General features: G+C 42.5%; 1 long non-coding RNA gene across 1 annotated transcript; it reads right to left on the minus strand.

The window, feature by feature from the left end:
* Window positions 1-1,657: 1,657 nt before the first annotated feature.
* LOC144679038 (uncharacterized) lies at window positions 1,658-8,755 on the minus strand. The gene is made up of 2 exons (XR_013576228.1): window positions 8,285-8,755; window positions 1,658-2,377 (listed from the first exon to the last, which is right to left on the minus strand). It is a non-coding gene; the product is annotated as an uncharacterized LOC144679038 (long non-coding RNA).
* Window positions 8,756-9,339: the final 584 nt, after the last annotated feature.

A 9,339-nucleotide genomic window follows, 5' to 3' on the forward strand; every position in this document is an offset into this window, starting at 1 on the left:
GGGGGAAGGGATCGAAATAGGCTGAAAAGGTGGAGATAAAACAATGGATGGAAATAATTTTTTTTTAAATCTGCGCTTTCATGGGAAGGTGCCATGGGAGGGGGTTGAGGTGTAGGGGGTGATGGAGGAGTGGACCAGGGTGTCCCAGGGGGAACGGTCCTGATGGAATGCCGACGGTGGGGGAGGTGAAGGGAAGATGTGTTTGGTGGTGGCATCATGCTGGAGTTGTCTGAAATGGCGGACGATGAATCTTTGAATGCGGAGGCTGGCAGGGTGATAAGTGAGGACAAGGGGGACCCTATCATGGTTCTAGAAGGGAGAGGAAGGTGTGAGGGCAGATGTGCAGGAGATGGGCCAGATGCGGTTGAGGGCCCTGTCAACCATCGTGGGTGGAAAACCTCGGTTAAGGAAGAAGGAAGACATGTCAGAAGAACTGTTTTGGAAAGTGGCATCATCAGAACAGATGTGACAAAGGCGAAGGAACTGAGAGAATGGGATGGAGTCCTTACAGGAAGCAGACCTCTCTTTCTCAATTTCTGGTGATAGGCTATCCACCAATATTCATTACAAGCCCACTGACTCCCACAGCTACCTCAACTACAGCTTCTCACATTTCAACCCCCTCCCATGGATCCTTCCCATGAAAGCACAGAAGGTGCAATACCTGCCCCTTTACTTCCCCCCTCCTCACCGTCCAAGGGCCCAAACACTCCTTTCAAGTGAAGCAGCATTTCACTTGCATTTCCCTCAATTTAGTCTACTGCATTCGCTGCTCCTGATGCGGTCTCCTCTACATTGGAGAGACCAAACGCAGACTGGGTGACCGCTTAGCGGAACACGTTCAGTCTGTCTGCAAGCATGACCCAGATCTCCCTGTCACTTGCCATTTCAACACACCATCCTGCTCTCATGCCCCCATGTCCCTCCTTGGCCTGCTGCAATGTTCCAGTAAAACGCAATGCAAACTGGAGGAACAGCACCTCATCTTCCGATTAGGCACTTTACAGCCTTCCGGACTTAACATTGAGTTCAACAACTTTAGATCATGAACTCTCTCCTCCATCCTCACCCACTTTTCGATCACCTTTTTTCTAATAATTATTATATATTTTTTTAACATATTTTTCTTTTCCCACCTATTTCTATTATTATTTTTAAATTTATTTCCTTCTATTGTTTTATCTCCACCTTTCAGCCTATTTCAATCCCTTCCCCCCCACCCCACCCCCACTAGGGCCATCTGTCACTTTCCCATCCTGCTTTCTACCCTTAATGTCACCATTCGTTAATATCACCACCGTCAACACCCCTTTGACCTTTTGTCTATGACATCTTTGGCAATCTCTCCTTTGCCTCCAGCTATCACTGGTCCTCTATCCAGCTCCACCTGTCCCACCCCCCTTCAACAGCTTATTTCACCTAATTTCTATTTAGTTCTGATGAAGAGTCATATGGGTTCGAAACATTAACTCTGTCTTCCTCTCCACAGATGCTGTCAGACCTGCTGAGTTTTTCCAGCTATTTTTGTTTTTGTTATTGATTTTTCACATCCCACCTTCCATAGTAGATCCACTCCCAGCAAAGTAATTGAGCAAGCTATTACCACAAAGCAAAAAATTAATCAGAAAGGATCAAAGCCCCAGAATTCAGTCAAATCTTTATCAAAAAGGCTTTATTAAGACAAAGGCTTCACCTCTTTTTCTAGGTTCTTCTCGGAATTTGTAAAACGAGTATTTGCTAGGCCATCCCACGTGGATTAGAGGTGGCTTTTGGTGACAGTGTTAATAAGACAATGGAATGTCATTCTATCCAGTTATGATCATCAGAACATACTTTATCGGATCCGAAATCAGAGAAACCCTATTCAGTTTCTCCAAGTCTCTGCGGCTTTGACTATTGCTCTTTACTTTCAACTCGAAGCTTTCATTCAAATTTTGTTTATCTTTGATTTTCGATTGTGAGTCGACTCCACACAAGGGAAAAAGCACAGTGAGAGCAGAAAATTTTTCTTCAATGATTATCAATAATTTTTGATTGCAAAAAAAGGCAAAATAAGCAGCAAATCTACAATGACATGGACTGGCTAGCATCAGATCACACATTCTTCAGATAGTGGAAACATACTACTCCTTACTCCGATACATCAGTTTATTGACATGGTAGCTCTTTTCCTGTTGTCACATACGTGAATGGATTGTCCAAATATCATTTCCAGGAACCAGTTTTCAGAGATGTGTTGTACTTTCTCACAGAAACATCTTTGTTGCAGTTCTGATAGTTGATAACATCTGATCAGGCTGTGTATGTGACCTATTCCTTCCCTAGTTCATGTTCCACAAATTGAAAAATTCTATAACAGCAATTGTACTTCATTTTCCTGAAAAGAAAAACAAAATGAATTACAGTACAACAATAACTCAAAACAAGTTGCACATCAACACTTACCTACAATGGCCACTGGTATTATAGAAATGGTGATGATCTATATTCTGATCAATCCTCATATTCCCTTATCCTTTGATAATGGCACCCAGTCCTTATATTGGCCTTGACCTTCTAGAAGTAAATTAAATATCTAGGACCTATAGGCTGCACTCTAGAGAGATTGTGGAAAGCACGACAGGAGTTAGTAACTGGAGCAGTTAGTAACTGGAGCAGAGGCGATGTCAACTTTTAACTGGTTAGATAGGGAGCTGAAGGAATGGAGGATAAACAGGATTGGAGAAAGCCAAGTGTATAGGATTAAGATACTGCTCCTGTTGAGGATAAACAGAAAAAGTAGCAGTTAAACCAAATGTTAGTTTCCATTTTATAATTTTGACATAATAGGCTATAACTTCCGATGGAGACACAATTGAGTTGAATTGCCACTCCACTTGAAGTATTTACTTGAAATCCAGCTAATCCTATCTCATCCGACCTTCCAACTCAGGCCGGGCAAGCATTGCCGGAACCTAGCGTCAGGTGCTGTAGGGTCGAAGGTAAGTAAGCTATGCCCCCTGGTTTTTTTTTTAAAAACGGGATTAACCAGGTAAACCAGGCAGGTTTAAAGGTCTTTGACAAGGTGTATCAGGTAAGTGGGTAGGATCTGGTGATTGGGGGGGAGGGGGGGGTGGGGGGGAGGTGTGGTTTGTCGAGTGGGTCTGTGAAAAATGGTTACCCAGAAGCTAGAAGTGGTTTCAATTTTAAAATTCTAACTAATCGTTTCCGGGTAACTATTCTGTAACACAGTCCGAACCATCTGAAGTTTGCAATTTAAATTGCAATTTTCATATTGGTTTCAGTTCAGGGGCAATTGCCCATGGGAAGTTAGTACTTCCCAGGCATTTGCCGTGCAAATCCTACTTGGGAACTTCCAGGAGCGATCCCCAGTGGATCTTTGTGGTAGTCCTACCCTGGAGCTCGGACGTTACGGCCCAATATCTACTCTAATTAGCAACACAACCTGTACCCACGTGCTAGACCCACATCCATGATATGAGATCATAAGCTGAAACCTTTGTTAAGATGTTGATACTTTAGGACACGATAGTTTCCGAATACCACCAGGAAGTTCCCCTCCAAGCCACTCACCACCCAAACTTGGAAATATATCACCATTCCTTCACTGTTGCTGACTCATAATCCAGGAACTCCCTCCCTAACAGTACTGTGGATGTACCTGGGTCACATGGGCTGCAGCGGTTCAAGAAGGTAGCTTGCCACCACCTTCTCAAGGGCAATTAGTGATGGGCAATAAATGCTGGCCTAGCCAGTGACACCCACATACCCATGAATGAATTTTAAAAAAGCATTCTGTCAGCTGGTTGTGTTGTGGAGGAGAAAACCCATTGCAAGACTTGTGGTTCCGCTCCTGCTAGAACACAAATAGAGACAATTTTGGCTCAAATGTTAATGCTGTCAGCCCTATGGTGATTGTGACATCAATTCTGGAGCTATGAAGCAAATCACACACAAAAAAAGCAAGTAGCATCAAAAAAAATAATAAAATGGCATCTGCCCATATCATTTACTGTGTGATGTGATTCACTTCTTCTGTTCTGCGGGATTTCCATGACATGATCATTCCAAATTATCAACATAGCTCAGTTCTTTCCAAGTTCTGTTTTGTCCTTGATGTTATCTAACTTTTTAAAATGAGGTTGTGCCTCTGCCACAGACCACGCAAGTTGTGTGAGGGAAAATTAAATGAAATTTGAAACACAGAGACAGAAACCAAAACGAACAGAAGTAAAAACAGACAAAACACAGCACAATTATATACAAATACACAATAACTTACATTTATGTATAGCATCTTTAAAATAGAAAAAGCAGAAAAACTTCACAAGGTACACAGTAAGGCAAAAACATGCACCAAAGGACACCTTAGGAGGGGTAAACTGCTTGATCAGTTAGGTTTTAAGGAGGTAGAGGTGAAGAGGCAGAGAGGTTTGGGGAGGGAGTTCCAGTGTCGGGCCTTGACAGCTGAAGCCATGACTGCCAAATATGGGTCAAAATGAGTAGGGGATGCAAAGGCTAGAGTGGGAGGAACGTGGAGCTCTTGGAGGTTCATAGAGCTGGAAAAGATTAGAGATATAGGGCAAGGCCAAGCCATGAAGGATAAGAGTTTAACCAAGACATTGGGGTCAGGAGCAAATGAAGGTCAACGAGGACATGGGGCAATAGTTGAATGGAACGTGGTGCAGGTTAGGATGCGGGCAGGAGAGCTTTTGAAGGAGATAAATGTAGATCTTACAATAACGTTTGTCCAACAAGTAAGTTGGATTCACTTGATTCCTAAAATAAGGATATTTTGAACACAATTAACCAAAGCAAAAACAAGGCCACACATTTGAAATGGTGTATTCTGTCTGTTCAGGTTATTTAAAGACAAAAACACACCATGTTCCTATTTAGCCACATAATTTGTCACATTTTAGCAAAGTTGCTTCCGTAAGGCAATATTAGAAGAAAATCCAGTCATTATGAATCAGAGAATGGTTACAGCTAAAAGAGAGGCCATTTGGCCCATTCTGCGCATGCTGGCTCTCTCATTCCCCAACCTTTTCCCCATAGTTCTTTCCCTTCAAATAATTATTCAATTCCCTTTTGAAAGTCACGATTAAATCATCCTCCACCACAGACTCAGACAGTGCATTCCAGATCCTAACCAATCACTGCTTAAAAAAGTTTATGTCATTGTTAGTTTTTTTTTTGCCACTCACTTTATTATCAGTGTTCTTTGGTTTTGGACCCCATTGCCATTGGAAAGAGTTTCTCTCGATCTAATCAGTCTAGACCCTCATGATTTTCAACAACTCTTATCAAACCTCCTCAATGTTCTCTTCTCTAGAAGAGAGAAATTCAGCTTCATGCAACTGAAGACCAACTCTTGGAACGATTCTCAAATCTTTTCTGCTCCCCCCACTCCAAAGCCCTGACATCCTTCCAAAAGTATGGTTCCCAGAATTGGACACAATACTCCAATTGAGGTTAAACCAGTATTTTATAAAAGGTTCATCATAATTGCCTTGATTTTGTTCTCACACGCATTAATTTATAAAACCCCAAATCTCATACCCCTTTTAACTATTTTCTCATTCAGCTCTGCCATCTTCACTGATTTGTGCACGTATACCTTAAGGCCTTTCTGTTCCTCCATCCCCTTTAGAGTTGCACCTATTATTTTATATTGTCTCTCCTCGTTCTTCCAACCAAAATGTAGCACTTCACATTTCTCTGCATTAAATTTCATCTGCCATGATTCCACCCATATAACCAACCTGTCAATGCCCTCTTGAAGTCCACCACTATTCTCAGTTCACAATACTTCCCAGTTTTGTCTCATCTGTAAATTGGTATTTTGCCCAGTACACAAAAACAGTCACCCTGATACTGACCCATGATGAATCCCACTGTGTATCTTCCTCTGGTCCAAAAAACAACCATTCACCACTACTCTGTTCCCTGTCATTCAGCCAACTTTACATCCATACTGTCACTGTCCATTTTATTCCATGAGCTGCAACATTGATAAAGTGCTACATAATAGGTTTGCCAACAAACACCTTTCATCAAAAAACTTAAATCAAGTGAGCTAAATATGATGTGTTTCACAAATCCATGTCTTTTTTTTTAATTAATCCCCATTTATCCAAATGATTGTTTACTTTCTCCTGAATCATCATTTTGAAAAGCTTTCACACCACTGAAGTTGAACTGAGTGGACCAAAATTGCTGGGTTTATCCTTGCACCTTTTTTGAACAAGGATGTAATATTTGTAATTCTCCAGTCCTGTGGCACTATCCCCGTGTCTAAGGAAAATTAGAAGATTCTAGACAGTAGCTCCACAATTTCCTCACTTACTTCTCTTCATGTCCTCAGATGCATCCCACCAGGTCCTGATGACTTATCAAATTTAAGTACAGCCGGCCTTTCTAATACTTCCTCTTTCTCAATTTTTAGCCCATCCAGTGACTTAAATGCCTCCTCTTTCACTATGACATGGGAATTAGTACCTCAGCCATGCCATCTGCCTCCACACATGGATTCCCTATTTCATCCCTAACTAGCCACACCTCTCTTTTTAGTGCCCTTTTACTGCCTTATTCTTTTTACTTGTCTATAGGAAACTGCTGGATTTCCTTTTATGTTAGCTGCCAATCTCTTCTCATACTCTCTCTCTGCCTCATTTCATTTTTCACTTCCCAGATCTTTCTATATTCAGCCTGGTTCTCACTTGTATTATCCAACTGACTTGTCAAATGCACTTTTTTCTGCGTCATCTTATTCTATATAGGAGCATACAACTTAAGAGCAGGAGTAGGCCATTCAGCCCTTTGAGCCTGCTCCACCATTCAATAAGATCATGGCTGGTCTGGTTGTGTCTCAACTCCACTTTGCCATCTGCACTACATAACCCTAGATTCCCTTCTCTATCAAAAATTTGTCTAATTCTGCCTTGAATAAATTGAATGACCCAGCCTCCACTGTTTTCTGGGGAAGAGAATTCAACACACTAACGATCCTTTAGGAGATGAAACATATCCTCATCTCCATCTTAAAGGGTAGACCTCTTATTCTTAAACAGTATCCCCGGTTCTCATCTCTCCCACAAGTGGATATCTATTTTGTCATCCACGGAGCTCCGACTTTGTGGGAATGTACCAAACCATCTTTTTAAAGGCAGCCCATTGTTCTGTTACAGTTTTGCCTGTAATTTGATTCTAATTTGCCTGGGCCAGATGTGCGTTCACCCCACTGAAATTGGTGTCCTCCTCCAATTAAGTATTCTGACTCTAGATTGCTCCTTGCCCTTTACCATAACTAACCTAAATCTTATTATAGAATGATCTCTGTTCCCTAAATGTTCCTATACTGCCTCTTGATTCACTTGACCCACCTCATTGCCCAGAACCTGATCCAGCAAAGCCTCCTTCCTGACTGGGCCAGGAACATCTGATCAAGAAAATCCTCCAGAACACACCTAGAGATTCAGATCCAACACTTAAAGAGAGTTAACATTTGAGCATTTTTTTTCTCTGTTTTACATTAGCGTTTATCTGTTTTTTGTGGAAGGAGATGGAGAGAAAAAGAGGATGTCAGATTCTAATACTCCAGCGGATTAAATGGGTTGTTTTACCTAACGTAGTCACTGATGGGAAACAAGAATGTACACAGGCACGTGGAGCAAGTCATGTCAAGACTTTTGAAGTAAATCACATTATGTGGAGATGCATTTAGCAAATAAACGTCGATTGACCAGACCCAGCCCTAAACGAAATTATTTGAAAACTACGTTCTTGAAGATATTTAAAATTAACATGTTTTGCGATCAATCCATAAATTTTTAGGACTTCCTGGGCATACGGCAAGGTGGTACTGAATAGAAGTCCTTAACTTTCTGTGGGCAATTTTATTTAACCGTGTTTCATTTATGACTAAATCCGAGGGCTCAAATTGTTTATCGGCTTTACACATCGTTACAACAAACTGACGTAGAGTATAAATGGTGTTCTTGGCACACAAGTTTGGCGGGATGTACAATGTAGCTGAGGTACTGTAAAAGTGCAGTGGGAAAGCTTTGCTGCCATTCTGACCTTTAGTAGCGAAGTTAATACTGAACTTAAAGTGACCAACTCTCTCGGCTGCGAGTACTGACTGAAGCAACCCATTCGCTTCACACGTACAGCTGAAAGGGCTAGTGATCGCGCGAAGAGATAAGCACAGTGGCCACACGTAAAGCGAAGGTTTTATTAAAGTGTATATACACACATACAGTAAAGAAGAGCACGTACATACCGTCTTCACCGTTTAACAGCCTTCCGCGCTTCAACGATAGGGCAGCAGCACAATCAACTACAGCAACGCTTCCCCACCAGGGCCTGACCATCCAGGCACAGTCTGCAACCAGGAGCTCTTTAAAAATATCTGCGGAGTGCTTAAGTCAATCATTCAATCTCCTGAACAGGGAAGGCAAAATAAAAATCGGCATTTGTCTCTTATTTAAAAGAGTGACACAAAGGACGTGTTTATAAGTAATGACATTGCACTAAGTAAAACTTCAGCGAAATGTGCGTGCAGCTGGGTTATTTAAATATATATATATATATATGTGTGTGTGTATAAGAAAATAATATTGGCAGCAATGAGAGAAAATGCAAATATGCAGGTGTGCATTCCCTCCCCTCTCTGCTCGGGCTAAAGGTGCAGAATTAAATGGCAATTCATCAGCGGCGCACGGGACTCCCCGGCTCGAGCAGCTGGATTGGATTGTGGCCGGCCTCTGATTGGCGTGCCTGTTGCCATGGCAGCCGCCGGGCCGGCGCCAGCTGGAGCGCAGTGTGAATGGGTGACGTCACGGGGCTGGCGCCGGCCAGTCTGGGCGCGCGCTCCGGTGCGATCCCGCTGCCAATGAATCAGTTGTCAGTGAGCAAAGCAGCGCTGACCTCAGGAATGTACACACAAACTTCACTGCAAAGACAACACAGCTGGGCAGCCAGGGGGCAAGTCTGGGGGTGTGGGGACAAGTTGCGCTCCCCTCTGCACCCCCCTCCCCACCCCCGCCCCCCCCACCCCCCCTAAAAAAGAGCCATCTCCTACTTTCGCATCAAACGAATCTCACGTTTTTATTTAATTGTAAGTTTGCGACAGTGACGAGACTTGCTAAGGAGCGTTTTTGTCAAGTCTGTCACTTGCCTATGTTCCTTATCGCTTTAGGATAATACCCGTGCCAAAGAGTGATGCTACTTGTGAAGGATTACTGTCAAAAAGCGTCGGAATATTCCGTTTATAAACAGCAAGCTCTTGAAGCAGCAACGATATTTCATCAGCGTAATCCTTTTCAGAATGAAACA

This window comes from Cetorhinus maximus, chromosome 3 (assembly GCF_964194155.1).
Source record: "Cetorhinus maximus chromosome 3, sCetMax3.hap1.1, whole genome shotgun sequence".
NCBI classification, from domain to species: domain Eukaryota; kingdom Metazoa; phylum Chordata; class Chondrichthyes; order Lamniformes; family Cetorhinidae; genus Cetorhinus; species Cetorhinus maximus.